General features: G+C 47.2%; 3 non-coding genes across 3 annotated transcripts; 2 read left to right on the top strand and 1 right to left on the bottom strand.

The window, feature by feature from the left end:
* The first annotated feature begins 5,185 nt into the window (after positions 1-5,185).
* Positions 5,186-5,268, top strand: trnal-aag. Its single transcript has one exon. It is a non-coding gene; the product is annotated as a tRNA-Leu (tRNA).
* Positions 5,269-8,016: 2,748 nt separating this feature from the next.
* On the top strand, positions 8,017-8,099 carry trnal-aag. Its single transcript has one exon. It is a non-coding gene; the product is annotated as a tRNA-Leu (tRNA).
* A 2,665-nt stretch (positions 8,100-10,764) lies between these two features.
* Positions 10,765-10,836, bottom strand: trnam-cau. Its single transcript has one exon. It is a non-coding gene; the product is annotated as a tRNA-Met (tRNA).
* Positions 10,837-11,719: the final 883 nt, after the last annotated feature.

The raw sequence follows: 11,719 nt of genomic DNA, 5'->3' as shown, positions 1-11,719 counted from the left end.
CCTCTGCTATTTATTTTCTCACTCACACCAAAAGCAAACAAGTCACGAGCACCCAGCAGAACATCCGCCTTCTTCTTTATTAGCATCAAACTTTTGCTTTCAGTCTGATCCGCTCTTTGACACCTGTTCTTCAGCTACCCACAGTACAATGGAGGTGACTAAGGTGACTTCTCTTAAATACTCTTTTGCCGCCTCCACTGGATGAATGTTCTCCTGTTTGGGTATTGGTGGGGTTCTTCGGCTGCTTGTCTGTAAAAGCAGCACAGGAAGCAGCTGTGGAGAGAGATTCCAGTCGCCAGAATGCAACTCTCCAATTGCATACTTCACGTCGCTCAGATCTTCGACTCTCATTATCTTCCTCTGAGGAACAGGTAGATCGTAAATTCGATACTTGTTGATTGGAGCAAACTGATCAATGCAGCAATGCGAAGCTTCATAACCCCCAGCGGCGACGATAAGGATGGCATCAGATACAGGAATCTGGCTGGAGTTCAAAAGTAGGAAAATTGTTTGAAATTAAATGAGATGAAGATAGAATTTAAGTCGATTTGTGCACGGATCTTAGCTCTGACGATAACGCACAGGATCACCGAGCGGTCCAATGCGCTGCGTTCAGGTCGCAGTCTCCTTTGAAGGCGTGGGTTCGAATACCCGTCCTGATATTGAGTTTCCATTAACGAGGTTACTTTTATCCGGCTGTATTATCAACCTCAGGAAGATCCAATATCTTCCCAAAAAAAAGATTTGTTCCCAGGACATGAGATTTCTGCTCTAATACGCACAGCAAGACCCCAAAGGAAAAAGACCCAGTAATGACTCTATAATCTGCTTCAATGACTGGTTGAACAATTAATATTGATCCCAGGATTCCGGGTGAAATTCGACTTCTCTTGTTGTAAATAGTCTGGCTGGTTGGATTGTTCACATCCGCCCGAGAGGGGAAGTTGGGAACTCGGTTTCTATTGTGATTTATTGTTCGTTAATGCTTTATTTCCTTATTGTGAGACATTCAGGGACATAACATAGAACATAGAACAGTACAGCACAGAACAGGCCCTTCGGCCCTCAATGTTGTGCCGAGCCATGATCACCCTACTCAAACCCACGTATCCACCCTATACCCATAACCCAACAACCCCCCTGACCACCAGAACACATACATAAGTATGTATAAATATTGCTCCTTTGTGGGGTACAACTGGATAACGTTTACAATCCAGATTTGACAAAGGGTCACCTGGACTCGAAACGTTAGTTGTTTTCTCTCCCGACACATGTTGTCAGACCTTCTGAGACTTTAAAGCATTTTCCCTCTGGTTCCCTATTTGTGAGCTTTACAATGTTGTTATGTGTCATGCTGTCTCCTTCATTCCCGGGACTAATGTCGGGCTGAGCCTGCAAGAAAGATTCTGATAGGTATTTGCTGCAAAGCAAACAGGAACGGGCGTTATGATTACTTTTGATGAGAGGGAGTATGTAAATAGCCGAGATTAGCCCCGTTTCCTCGACCTCGGTGTAACGGCCCAGCACGCTTCCGCTGCGGCACTCTGCTCCCTTAATCAGGAGCTACGACATTACTGCCCTTCCGTAGTTAGACAACTATTCACTTTCTCATTTGTTCTTTCAGCAAGGACACACGTTTGAGCAGACTGATTCTGGTCAGCATAGTTCAGATATTTACTTTCGTGCTGAATGGTTGTTCTGTGAAGGTGCTGTGATTTCTTTTGTGACGTTGCTCTGATGGGAAAGTGGGGAGTGACTGGAATCACCTTCGGAGAAGGAAGTTCGGGGCGGCAGTTTCACCTCTCTGGCACCATTGATCAACCTATTACTGATTTCTTCAAACTTTGCCTCAAGTCCGACCCCGGCAAAGATTCAACTACCGAGCAGAGTGGCGCAGCGGAAGCGTGCTGGGCCCATAACCAGAAGTCGATGGATCGAAACCATCCTCTGCTATTTATTTTCTCACTCACACCAAAAGCAAACAATTCGCTTTTTCCCATCAGAACATCTGCCTTCTTTATTAGTATCAAAGTTTGACTTTCAGTCCGATCCGCCCTTTGACACCTGTTCTTCAGCTACCCACAGTACAGTCGATGTGACTAAGTTGACTTCTCGCAGAACTCTCTTTTGCCGCCTCTACTGGTAAAACGTTCTCCTGTTTGGACACTGGAGGGGTTCTTTGGCTACTTGTCTGTGAAAGCAGCACCGGAAGCAGCTGTGGAGAGAGATTCCAGTCGCCAGAATGCAACTCTCCAATTGCATACTTCACGTCGCTCAGATCTCAAACTCTCAATATCTTCTGGTGAGGAACAGGTGGAGCGGGAATTCGGTCCTTGTTGATTGAGGGAAACTGATCAATGCAGCAATGAAAAGCTCCTTAACCACCAGCGGCTTGGACAAGGATGGCACTCAGATACAGGACTCTGGCTGGGGTTCAAAAGAAGGAAAAGCATATCTTGTTTGAATAGAAATGACGATGAATTTAGATGTGGAGATGACGGCGTTGGACTGGGGTGAGCACAGTAAGAAGTCTTACAACACCAGGTTAAAGTCCAACAGGTTTGTTTCAAACTCGAATTTTCGGAGCACAGCTCCTTCCTCAGGTGAATGGCGAGGTATGTTCCAAAAACATTTATATAGACAAAGTCAGAGATGCTGGACAATGCTTGGAATGTGAGCATTTGCAGGTAATCGAATCATTACAGATCCAGGGAGAGGGATAATCACAGGTTAAAGAGGTGTGAATTGTCTCAAGCCAGAACGGTTGGTGGGATTTTGCAAGTCCAGGCCAGATGGTGGGTGGGGGGGGGGGGGGGGTGGATGTAATGCGACATGAATCCAAGATCCCTGTTGAGGCCGCACTCATGCGTGCAGAACATAGCTATAAGTTCTAGCACGGCAATTCTGCGTTGTCGCGTGTCCTGAAGACTGCCTTGGAGAATGCTTACCCAGAGATCAGAGGCTGTATGCCCTTGACTGCTGAAGTGTTCCCCGACTGGAAGAGAACATTCCTGCCTGGTGATTGTCGCACGATGCGCGTTCATTCGTTGTCGCAGTGTCTGCATGGTCTCGCCAATGTACCACACTTCAGGAGAACCTTTCCTGCAGTGTAAGAGGTAGACTACATTGGTCGAGTCGCACGAATATGTGCCGCGTACCTGGTGGGTGGTGTTACCACGTGTAATGGTGGTATCCAAGTCGATGATCTGGCATGTCTTTCAGATATTGCCCTGGCAGGGTTGTGTGGTGTCGTGGTCGCTGTTCTGAAGGCTCGGTAATTTGCTGCAAACATTGGTTTGTTTGAGGTTGCGCGGTTGTTTGAAGGCCAGTAGTCGGGGTGTGGGTATGACCTTGGCAAGATGTTCATCTTCATTGATGATGTGTTGAAGGCTGCGAAGAAGATGTCGTAGTTTCTCTGCCCCAGGAAAGTACTGGACGATGAAGGGTACTCTGTCAGTGGTGTCCCGTGTTTGTCTTCTGAGGAGGTCGATGCGGTTTTTTGCTGTGGCGCGTTGGAACTGTCGATCGATGAGTCGAGCGCCATATCCCGTTCGTACGAGAGCATCTTTCAGCATCTGTAGGTGTCTGTTATGCTCCTCCTCGTCTGAGCAGATCCTGTGTATACGGAGGGCTTGTCCATAGGGGATGGCTTCTTTAATGTGTTTCGTTTGAAAGCTGGAGATGTGGAGCATCGTGAGGTTGTCTGTGGGCTTGCGGTAAAGCGAAGTGCTGAGGTGACGGTCCTTGATGGAGATGAGTGTGTCCAAGAATGCAACAGAATTTGGAGAATAGTCCATGGTGAGTCTGATGGTGGGATGGAATTTATTGATCTCATCGTGTAGTTGTTTCAGTGATTCATCGCTGTGGGTCCATGGGAACAAAATGTCATCGATGTATCTGGTGTACAACAACGGTTGCAGGTCCTGTGTGGTGAGGAAGTCTTGTTCAAACGTGTGCATGAAGATGTTGCAATGAGGAATTAATACTCACCCAGGACTCCGGATAAATTTCCTCTTGTCTTCTTGGAAATAGTCTGGCTGGTTGGATTGGCAGGTGACGAAGTTGAATTCACCCAGAATCCTTTTCCGTCTCCTGTCCTGGATGAATTTCCTCCTGTTTTGACACGGGAGGAGTTATTTGTCTACTTGTCTGTGAAAGCAGCACCAGAAGCAGCTGTGGAGAGAGTTTCCAGTTGCCAGGATGCAAATGTCTAATTGGATCCATCACGCCGCTCAGATCTCAGACTCTCAATACCTTCGTATGAGGAACAGGTCGGCGTCAGTTCCGTCTTTGTTAAATGGAGCAAACAGGAAAAGCACATCTAGTTTGAAATGAAATGGCGATGAAGAAAGAATTTAAATCGATTTGTGCACGTAGCATATCGTTTGCCATATCGCGTCAGGATGGCCGAGCGGTCGAAAACGCAGCGTTAAGGTCGCAGCTTTCTCTGGAGGCGTTGGTTCGAATCCCAATTCTGTCATTCACTTTTACTCAACGAGGTTAAGTTTCTCCTGCAAAATGCTCAACTCCAAGGAGATCCAACACCTCTCTTTCAATGGGGAATCAGCGGTTTCAGGCCATGGGATTCCAGCTGGAATCCGCACAGCACGATCCCACAAACAGAAGCCCAGTTCAAGACTGAATGGCCTGTTTAGTGACTATGGTTGAGGAATTAATATTGATCCCAGGACACCGGGTAAAACTCATCTTCTTTTGATGTAAATAGTCAGGATGATTGGATTGTCGAGGTGACTCAGAAGACCTCTCCCAGAATCATCTTGTGCCGCCTTCTGGATGAACTTCCTCCAGTTTGCACACTGAACGGGTTCTTTGGCTACTTGTCTGTGAAAGCAGCCCCAGAAGCAGCTGTGGAGAGAGATTCCAGTCGCCAGGATGCAAATGTCTCATTGGATCCTTCCCGCTGCTCAGATCTCAGTCTCTCAATATCTTCGTGTGAGGAACAGGTCGGCAACAGTTCGGTCTTTGTTGATCGCAGAAAACGGATCAATGCAGCAATGAGAAGCTCCTTGACCCCCCAGCGGCTTGGACAAGGATGGCACTCAGATACAGGAATCTGGCTGGGGTTGAAAAAAAGGAAAAGTACATCTACTTTGAAATGAAATGACGATGAAGATACAACTTAAATCGATTTGTGCACGGAGCATATCTTTTGCTGTAGCGGGTCAGGATGGCCGAGCGGTCTAAGGCGCTGCGTTAAGGTCGCAGTCTCCTCTGGAGGCGTGGGTTCGAATCCCACTCCTGACATTTACTTTTCCTCTAGGTGGCTACGTTTCTCCAGCATAATGTTCAACTCCAGGATGAACCAGACCTCCCATTCAATGGGGAATCGGTGGTCTCAGGACATGAGGTTCCTGGTTAAATTCGCAACCCAGGACCCCACAGGCAGAAGTCCTGTCCATGACTGGTTGCTCACTGCAGATTGCAGATTGCTCACTGTCTCCGGTTAAGGAATTAATATTCATACCAGGGCGCCGACCAATATGCCTCTTCTCTTCTCGTAAATAGCCTGTCTGGTTGGATTGTCGAGGTGACTCAGTTGACATCTCCCAGAATCCTTTTCTGCCGCCTTTCCTGGAGGAACGTCCTCCTGTTTGCACACTAGAGGGGTTATTCGGCTACTGGCCTGTGAAAGCAGCACCAGAAGCAGCTGTGGAGAGAGATTACAGTCACCACGATGCAACTGTCTAATTGGATCCATCACGCGGCTCAGGTCTTAGTCTCTCAATACCTTCGTGTGAGGGACAGGTGGGCGGCAGTTCGGTCTTTGTTGATCGCAGAAAACTGATCAATGCAGCAATGAGAAGGTCCTTCACCCCCAGCGGCTTGGAGAAGGTTTGCACTCTGATACATGACTCTGGCTGGTGTTCAAAAATAGGAAAGGCACATTTAGTTTCAAAAGAAATGACAATGAAGATAAAATGTGTTGCACCTGATGATCATGAGTGATGTACGGTGGACATTGGGAACTTACTGGCCAGAAACTTCCGAACTCTATTTTTGTTTTAATGGACAGCTACAATCCACGTGTATATTCTAGGCTCAACAATGAATAAAAGTGAATCAGTTTTCAGCAATTTCTAACGTCCCAGACCTCCAGTTTGTTCCTATTGAGAACCCCGTCCTCGATGGAAGCTTTTTCTCTAAGAATTGGACCTCCGCCGTCTGGGAATACGGCAGCAATACCTCCAAGATCTGCTCTGTAACAAAATCACAGAATAATGCAATGTCCCCTCGTGACTGACCCTTCTCCTGAGGGGAACAGGTGCTCCCTATCCGCCCTGTCTATACCTATCATAATCTAACACCCCTCGAACAGATCACCCCTAAGACATCTCTGTTCCTGCAAGAGAGAAAAAAAACAAGCCTATCCAACCTCTCTTCAAATCATCAATGTTCCATCCCCAGCAAAATCCGGCTGAATCATATCTACACCCCATTCAGTGCAGTCACATATTTCCTGTCATATGGTGACCAGAATTGCACACGGTACTCCAGCTGTGGCCTCACCAACATTCTATACAACTACAACATGACCTGTCTGCTTTTGTAATCCATGCCCCGATTGATAAAGACAAATATCTCAGATGCCTTTTCCTGCACCCGATTAACCTGCCCTTCTGCCTGCAGAGATCTATGCACAAACACTCCAAGGTCCCTTTGTTCCTCAGGGCTTCCCAGTGTCAGGCCATTCACATTAATCCTATAATAATATAATATATTTTATTGTCACAAATAGGTTTATCTTAACACTGCAATGAAGTTACTGCGAAAATCCCCGACCAAAGGCATCATATCTTATTATTCAGCGTTAAAATCCATCAGCCACTTTTCTGCCCATTTGACCATCCCGTCTATATCTTCCTGTAACTCAAGACCCTCAACCTCACTGTAAGCTTGAAACTCAGTGAAAGGATTTCACTCTCTTCTCGGAATCTGATTACCACCTCAATCCTAACATTCAGCTTTGGTGGGCAGACAAGACAACTTCCTTCCCGCAGCCGCCCAGCACAGACTGGATAATATCCCAAACTCCTATCCTGCTATTGACACATTGCTCCACCACCTTGTTCTCTTCACAAAATTCCAGCAATTTCAGACCAAATCTTCAGACCGTTGATTTGGTCTTCAACCAACACCTTGTCCCTGATTAATTCCATCTTGGGAAGAGGGGCTCGACATTCCGAGGTACTCTGCAGACATCCGGTTGCTGGTGATGGACCAAAGGAGGCCAACAACCTGAAAGAAAGCCTCCCTCACAGCCCTGTGAGCGTGGCTCCATTAGACGGTACAGTCAATACCTCAACGAGGTTACGTTTCTCCAGCAAGACGCTCAACTCCAGGGAGATCCAACACCTCCCATTCAATGGGGAAGCAGAGGCTTCAGGACATGAGATTCCAGCTGGAATCCGCACAGCAAGATCCCACAGGCAGAAGCCCAGTTCAAGACTGAATGACCTGTTCAGTGACTCTGGTTGAGGAATTAGTATTGACCCCAGGACATCGGGTAAAATTAATCTTCTTTTGTTGTAAATAGTCTGGCTGATTGAATTGTCGAGGTGACTCAGAAGACCTCTCCCAGAATCCTCTTGTGCCGCCTTCTCTGGATGAACGTCCTCCAGTTTGCACACTGAACGGGTTCTTTGGCTACTTGTCTGTGAAAGCAGTTCCAGAAGCAGCTGTGGAGAGAGATTCCAGTCGCCAGGATGCAACTGTCTCATTGGATCCTTCCCGCCGCTCAGAACTCAGACTCTCAATATCTTCGTGTGAGGAACAGGTCGGCGGCAGTTCGGTCTTTGTTGATCGCAGAAAACTGATCAATGCAGCAATGAGAAGCTCCTTGACCCCCATGCGGCTTGGACAAGGATGGCACTCAGATACAGGACTCTGGCTGGGGTTGAAAAATAGGAAAAGTACATCTAGTTTGAAATGAAATTACAATGAAGATACAACTTATCTCGATGTATGCACGGAGCATATCTTTTGCCGTAAGGCGTCAGGATGGCCGAGAGGTCGAAGGCGCTGCGTTAAGGTCGCAGTCTCCTCTGGAGGCGTGGGTTCGAATCCCACTCCTGACATTAACTTTTCCTCCAGATGGTTACGTTTCTCCAGCATAATGTTCAACTCCAGGATGATGCAGACCTCCCATTCAATGGGGAAGCGGTGGTCTCAGGACATGAGATTCCTGGTTAAATTCGCAACCCAGAACCCCACAGGCTTCGTGTGAGGAACAGGTCGGCGGCAGTTCGGTGTTTGTTGATCGCAGAAAACTGATCAATGCAGCAATGAGAAGCTCCTTGACCACCCAGCGGCTTGGAGAAGGTTAGCACTCTGATACAGGACTCTGGCTGGGGTTCAAAAATAGGAAAATAACATGTAGTTTCAAATGAAATGACAATGAAGGTATCTACTCTCCAGAGGAGACTGCGACCTGATGTATCCAAACGGTTCGGAGGGGATTGCGCCGAGTTGAGGGGCGCTTTCCGAGGGTCAGTGCAGACTGGATGGGCCGTATGGTCTCCTTCTGCCCTGGAGGGATTCTATGATTACTTAAACAGGGTGTAAACGGCAGCATCAGGACACAAGGACAAGATAAGGTCTGAGGCCAAAGCAAGAGTCCTCTGTAATGACACACAGAACATCAGAAATAAATACATTTATTGTGGACTGGTGCCATCTGCTGGCTGAACGGGAGCCGTCCGACACGGACACTTTCATTCAGGAACATTTTAAATTGGAGACAAATAACATAAACATAGTAAGACTTTTTTTACGAAACAATTTATCAAATGAATGCAAAGCATCAAAAGGATTCAACGTTGGACAGTAAGTGATGGGGGGTATCCTGCTGAGCAGAGTTGCCTTCCAAGCTAGTTGAACCGGGTTCGATTCCCGATCAACGCAATAATAAATTGATCGGAAGCATTTGCGTGATTTCGTGGGTTTCGAACTGGAGAAAGTGAGGTGGCTGGAGGCAGGAATCTTCGTTTGCTGTAAATAGTCTGGTTGGATTGTTCACATCCGTCTGAGAGGGGAAACTGTGATCTCGGTTTCTATTGTGGTTTATTATTGGATATTGTTACATATCCTTATTGCCCCTCTGTAGGTATTCCTGGAAATTTGTATATAATCCTTCTCGGTGTTAAAGGATTTGAAAACACTGAAAAACTCCTGGTTCTACCTTTACCAAATGACATGACTGTCAATAAAACATAACTCACTCCAATCAGTGGAGATGTGATATTGGCATCGATAATACTCACACACCACAGCAGATGTTGTCTGTTTCCCTCATAGTGAGTCACTTGACGAGCTTCCCTACTTTGCTACTTTGAGCGTCACAATGTTGTAATGCTGTCTGCTTCATTCCTGGGACAAATGTCCGGATCACACTGGAAGCAAGACTTTGATACTAATTTACTGAAAGGAAAAGGCGGATGTGCTGCAGGGTGATAGCGACATGTTTGAATTCTTTGAGGAGGTGACAAGTAGATTAGACCAGGGAAACCCAGTGGATGTGGTCTATCTGGATTTCCAAAAGGCCTTTGATAAGGTGCCACACAGGAGGCTGCTGAGTAAGGTGAGGGCCCATGGTGTTCGAGGTGAGCTACTGGAATGGGTTGAGGATTGGCTGTCTGACAGAAGGCAGAGAGTTGGGATAAAAGGTTCTTTTTCGGAATGGCAGCCGGTGACCAGCGGTGTCCCACAGGGTTCAGTGTTGGGGCCGCAGCTGTTCACCATATATATTAATGATCTGGATGAAGGGACTGGGGGCATTCTAGCGAAGTTTGCCGATGATACGAAGTTAGGTGGTCAGGCAGGTAGTGCTGAGGAAGTGGGGAGGCTGCAGAACGATCTAGACAGTTTGGGAGAGTGGTGCAGGAAATGGCTGATGCAATTCAACGTGAGAAAATGTGAGGTCTTGCACTTTGGAAAAAAGAATCCAAGCATAGACTACTTTCTAAACGGTGAGAAAATTCATAATGCCAAAGTACAAAGGGATCTGGGAGTGCTAGTCGAGGATTCCCTAAAGGTAAACATGCAGGTTGAATCTGTGATTAAGAAAGCGAATGCAATGTTGTTATTTATCTCAAGAGGGTTGGAATATAAAAGCAGCGATGTGCTACTGAGCCTTTATAAGGCTCTGGTTAGGCCCCATTTGGAGTATTGTGTCCAGTTTTGGGCCCCACATCTCAGGAAGGACATACTGGCACTGGAGCGTGTCCAGCGGAGATTCACACGGATGATCCCTGGAATGGCGGGTCTAACATATGATGAACGGCTGAGGATCCTGGGATTGTATTCATTGGAGTTTAGAAGGTTAAGGGGAGATCTAATAGAAACTTACAAGATAATACATGGCTTAGAAAGGGTGGACGCAAAGAAACTGTTTCCGTTAGGCGAGGAGACGAGGACCCGTGGGCACAGCCTTAGAATTAGAGGGGGTAAATTCAGAACAGAAATGTCGAGACATTTCTTCAGCCAGAGAGTGGTGGGCCTGTGGAATTCATTGCCGCTGAGTGCAGTGGATGCCGGGACGCTAAATGGCTTCAAGGCAGAGATAGATAAATTCTTGATGTCGCGAGGAATTAAAGGCTACGGGGAGAATGCTGGTAGGTGGAGTTGAAATGCCCATCAGCCATGATTGAATGGCGGAGTGGACTCGATGGGCTGAATGGCCTTACTTCCACTCCTGTGTCTTATGGTCTTATGGTTTACTTTTGGTGTGACTAAGAATATAAATAGCAGAGGATGGTTTCGATCCATCGACCTCTGGGTTATGGGCCCAGCACGCTTCCGCTGCGCCACTCTGCTCCGTATATCCACTCTGTTCGCAATGACTGCTCAGCCGTGGCCAGATACCGATGCACCTGCTCCATTTTTTTCTTCAACGAAAACCCATGTGTTGTGAAGCTCACCCTGGCTGGACAATAACACAAACATCAGCACGGCTGTAACAGACAGAGAAAGACACACAGAAAAAGCAGGAAGAGACTATCAGGGCACACACACAATGCCACACCGAAAAGGTGCCGAGCAAATCAGCAAGATACTGAGATGGACAAACTGGTTATTTAGGAAAAAGGGGTTTTCCGTTGCACAAAGATAGGCAATTAAATGTATTTCCTGCTGTGTAACTGTTCTCTCTGCTGTGTAACTGTGCTCTCTGCTGTGGAACTGAGCCTTCTGCTGTGTAACTGTGCTCTCTGCTGTGTAACTGTGCTCTCTGCTGTGTAACTGAGCTCTCTGCTGTGTAACTGTGCTCTCTGCTGTGCAACTGTGCTCTCTGCTGTGTAACTGTGCTCTCTGCTGTGTGACTGTTCTCTCTGCTGTGTAACTGTTCCCTCTGCTGTGTCACTGTTCTCTATGCTGTGTCGCTGTGCTCTCTGCTGTGTCACTGTGCTCTCTGCTGTGTCACTGTTCTCTATGCTGTGTCACTGTGCTCTCTGCTGTGTAACTGTTCCCTCTGCTGTGTCACTGTTCTCTCTGCTGTGTAACTGTGCTCTCTGCTGAGTAACTGAGCTCCCTGCTGTGTCACTGTAAAATGAGGATGCGCCCAACGCCCAACCCACGACCCTGGGATTAAGAGTCCCATGCTCTACCGACTGAGCTGGCCGGGCTGGTGCCAAAAGCGCCATTAACCCTCCTCCTGAGGAGCTTAGAATTGCTAAGCAGCGAACTTTGTGTCACATAGTTT

This window comes from Scyliorhinus canicula, chromosome 31 (genome assembly GCF_902713615.1).
Source record: "Scyliorhinus canicula chromosome 31, sScyCan1.1, whole genome shotgun sequence".
In the NCBI taxonomy this organism is placed as follows: domain Eukaryota; kingdom Metazoa; phylum Chordata; class Chondrichthyes; order Carcharhiniformes; family Scyliorhinidae; genus Scyliorhinus; species Scyliorhinus canicula.
The sequence above is the reverse complement of the archived record's forward strand: the minus strand, read 5'-3'. Positions and strand labels throughout refer to the sequence as shown.